The 4,121-nt window shown below is 44.6% G+C and overlaps 1 pseudogene; it reads left to right on the top strand.

Annotated features, from left to right (window-relative positions):
- Positions 1-356: 356 nt before the first annotated feature.
- On the top strand, positions 357-1,104 carry LOC140202426 (ubiquitin carboxyl-terminal hydrolase 35-like; annotated as a pseudogene).
- Positions 1,105-4,121: the final 3,017 nt, after the last annotated feature.

The following is a 4,121-nucleotide window of genomic DNA, read 5'->3' on the forward strand; positions in this document are numbered from 1 at the left end:
CTGAGTCCATCAGGTAACTGTTTGATCTCAACTTGTAACTTTCCATAGATGGCATTTAAAAATTGAATGTTTGTTGTATGGGAACCTTCAACTTCAGTCAAGTACATTCATGCAAGACATATTTAAAAGCAGAAAAAGATCTCTCAACAGTAAGCAATGAATTGTCATGTTTGAGTTCTTTGCGTAGAATGATACACAATTCCAAAAGGATGTGGATGTATTTGATAGGCCATCAAAAGTATTAGCCACTGTAGTCCAGTATGTATGTGCCCTCAGAAATCATGGATGGGGTTATTCAAAACCTGATGAATGATGATTACATGATGGATATAGGGATGATGACTGCTTAGACCAATATGATCGATTAGCTTTCATGGCCATTAGCCAATAACATAGATAGGTGGATTATTGGCTTACTGAAAGGTTAGACTGCTGTGAAAAAGTTCAGCATTTTGATCGAAGTCAAACTTTCAAAAATGGAACAGGTGTTCTCAAGGCTCCTTTCCCAGTTGTAAGAGCAGCAGCACCTGCTGTGCTGAAATACATGCTCTTAAGTTTCCAACATTCATCGGAAGCATTCCATGTGCTTGTTCCTCACATTCCCACATTAATGACATCACTCTCTAAGGAAGAGTCCAACTCTGCTACAAGCTGTCCTCAACTGTCTGAATTGGTACACTGCATGATCTTCTAATTTTCGGGGTTCCCTGACTGATATGAACCTGTCACACGAGCACTAAAGGATTTTCTAATTCGAAATGAGGGAAAACTGTAGCAGCTGCTCAATCGCAATGTCTGCATGTCACAAGGAAGTACATTGGATGCTTTGTACTTTGTGCAAAATCGGAGACAGGAAAGACAGAACTGGCAGATCGTGGCAAAACCTGCTACAGGAATAGTTTCATTCAAGTCCTTTTCATGGCTTCTGACTTCAGGCATGCTGTTATGCTACTCAAGGCAAGTGATTCACAGTCATTAATGTTGAAACTTCAATGGTTATTTCCTTTCCTGGAATATAGCCAGAGATCTGCCATCTCTCCCAGTAGCTTCTTGAAAGCTTCATCTCCTCCATGGTTTAATCAAGGGGAACAACAGGACCATTAAGATATCTATTGGACAAGCTACGTGAAGAAGAGAATACTAGTAAAGGAATTTCTCATGAACAGAGACACTCAGGCAGTGAACCTTCTATAGAAGGTCAAGATCCTGAGAAAGCACTAATAGAAAGAATATTTGGTGGGAAGATGGGGACTAGGATTCTTTGTCTTTGTTATCGCAATGTTTCCTTCCAAAAGGAAGCTTTTACAGACCTATCCCTGGCACTTCCACCACCTAACAAAGTTCTACAAAGGTGTGATCATTCAAGTGACCCTAGTATTTCAATGAAGATAACTAGTGCACTTAATTTAGCATCACAAGCTGAGCAACAGCACGTGATTGCCAAATCTCCAAATAACCAGACAAAAAAAATTCAGTGAGAGTGGTACCATTTGGAACAATCGGTTCCCATGGAAAAGCAAAAGAGGGGACTGCAGCATCTAGAATTGCCAAAGAATGATTTTGTAGTAGCCTCTGGGGAGGAAACATGTAACTCAACATATTGGTGATCAGTTTCTGACCTTATTCACTACTTTCTTTCACCAGAAATGCTATCAGGTGATAACAGATATTATTGCAATAGATGTACCTCATTACAGGAAGCAGAAAAGTGGTAAAATTAACCGGAAATCTGCGTGATTTTATCTTGACGTTATTACGATTCTCCTTTGATTTTGCAACTATGAAATGCAGAAGTTTTCTGGATAACCTATCTGTCCCTTTAGTCGTTAAACCACCCATTAGGATTAATTCAAAGGGTGAACAGAAAAATTGCAGCAGAAATCAACGATGGAGACTGGGAGAATGGAAACCTTTTTTAAAGGAAAGATGTCTCAGGATATCCTAGGCCCTCAATTAATCATGGACTTTCATAACAGATCGCCCTGGGCTGTCAGTGCTGGTTGGGGTCGGGGGGTGTGGGAATGGTCCTATCATGAACTCTTTGGAGACCAGCTAGGTGCATTGGGACCTGATGCGCCTGAACATCATTTTTTAGAGCTTATTAGCGTTGTTTAATGACTACTTTTATCCTTAAGCTATCACTGTGTTTTTCGTGATGCTCGTTACGTGAATACGGTTCTCTTACGCTTCTCATTATTCTGATTAGATTTGATTTCAACCTCCGTGTGTTTCCTGTGTTTTATGTTCTATTTCAGGTTATTCTGGACCAGCCATCATCACTGAGTCCTGGATTCAAGTTCTGAGTGAACTACTGTTCCTAGTGCACGAGTCCCAACTATGTGAACTCTTAGTTTGACTATTCCTTGTATTATTCTCAGAATAGATCTTCATTGTTAATTTCTACTATCAAGTCCTGAGTTTACTCTGCACCCAGGTCTGCTCGTCTGAAGACTGTTACAATGAAAGTGCAGTGCAGGCAGACAATAAGGCGCAAGGCGATGACGAGGTAGATTGCGAGATCAAGTGTCCATTTTATCGTGCCAGAGGACCATTCATTTGTCTTATAACAGCAGGGTGGAAGCTGCTGTTAAGCCGAGCAGTACATGCTTTCAGGCTCGTATCTTCTGCCTGATGGAAGGGGGGATGAGGAGAGAACGTCTGATTATGTTGGCTGCTTAACCGAGGCAGCAATATGTGGTGTCAAAGTTCATGTATGGAAGGCTGGTTTCTGTAAAGTACTTAGCTGTGCCCACATACCTCTGAAGTTTCTTGTGGTCGCAGGCAGAACAGTTGCCAAACCAAGCCATGGTGCATCCAGATAGGATGCTTTCTGTGGTGCTACAATAAAAACTAGTGATGAGACTGGGCTCAGCACTCAGGCTAGCATAGTCTGTCAGGAACCAACTACTCCCAATATGTTTTCTCAGGGATTGAATAAAACAGCAACCCATTAGAATATCTTTTTGGGAGGAGCTCCTGTTCCTTTCACTATCCATGTCCCTCTCTCCCCCTACTCCCGCCCTCTCCCCCACTCTCCCCCTTCTCCCTTCCTCCCCCTCTCCCCTCTCCCATACCACCTCCCAATACCCCATCTCCCTCCCGTTCCCCTCTCTCCCCTCACCCTCTCCCTCCCCTCCCCCTCCCTCCCCACCCTCTCCCTCTCACCGTCTCCCACTCTCCCACCCTCCCTCCCCACCCACTCCCTCTCATCATCTCCCACTCTCCCACCCTCACCCCCACCCACTCTCTGCCCCTGATATTTATTTGTGCATTCTTACGTGCGCTACAGTTCACTTCCACTACAAAATTAATCATAGAATATGGTTGACAGAAATGAAATTGAATCTCTGCTCTGTGTGATGCAGTTGTGTTGTCAGTCCATATGTAACACTTGCACATTTAATGTCACACTGACAAAGTAAGTGTTGAAGAGTCTGTTGATTCATTGATCACAAAAGCAGGCCTTCACGGGAAGATGAATGTCTGTTCAAATGTTAATTAAAAGACCCATCTTTACCTGGGCCATGGCAAGGCAGCTGTCACTGGGGTATCACCAATAGACCAGGTATCTCCTCCATTCCAATTAAACTGATTAACCCAAATCAAGTATACCTGTCAGGTCTGTGGCCCATTAAGACTATGCCAGCCACGGTGCCCAGCCAGCTAGTGTCCCAGCCATTGGCAATACCATGCCAACCACGGTGCCCAGCAAGTTGGCAAGACCACACCAACCATGGTGCCCAGCCAGCTAGTGCCCCAGCCAGTTGGCAAGACCACACCAGCCACAGTGCCCAGCCAGCTAGTACCCCAGCCAGTTGGCAACACCATGCCAACCACAGTGCCCAGCCGGTTGGCAAGATGATGCCAACCATGGTGCCCAGCCAGCTAGTACCCCAGTCATTGGCAACACCATGCCAACCATGGTGCCCAGCCAGTTGGCAAGACCACACCAACCATGGTGCCCAGCCAGTTGGCAAGACCACACCAATCATGGTGCCCAGCCAGCTAGTCGTAATTTCCTATATGTGGACCATATCCCTCTTAAGCCCCACCCTCCACATATCTTTCCAAGTTCATCTTAAGTGAAACTCTTGCACCTGTTTGAACTAAATCCTCTGGCA

This window comes from Mobula birostris, chromosome 9, assembly GCF_030028105.1.
Source record: "Mobula birostris isolate sMobBir1 chromosome 9, sMobBir1.hap1, whole genome shotgun sequence".
Classification (NCBI taxonomy): domain Eukaryota; kingdom Metazoa; phylum Chordata; class Chondrichthyes; order Myliobatiformes; family Myliobatidae; genus Mobula; species Mobula birostris.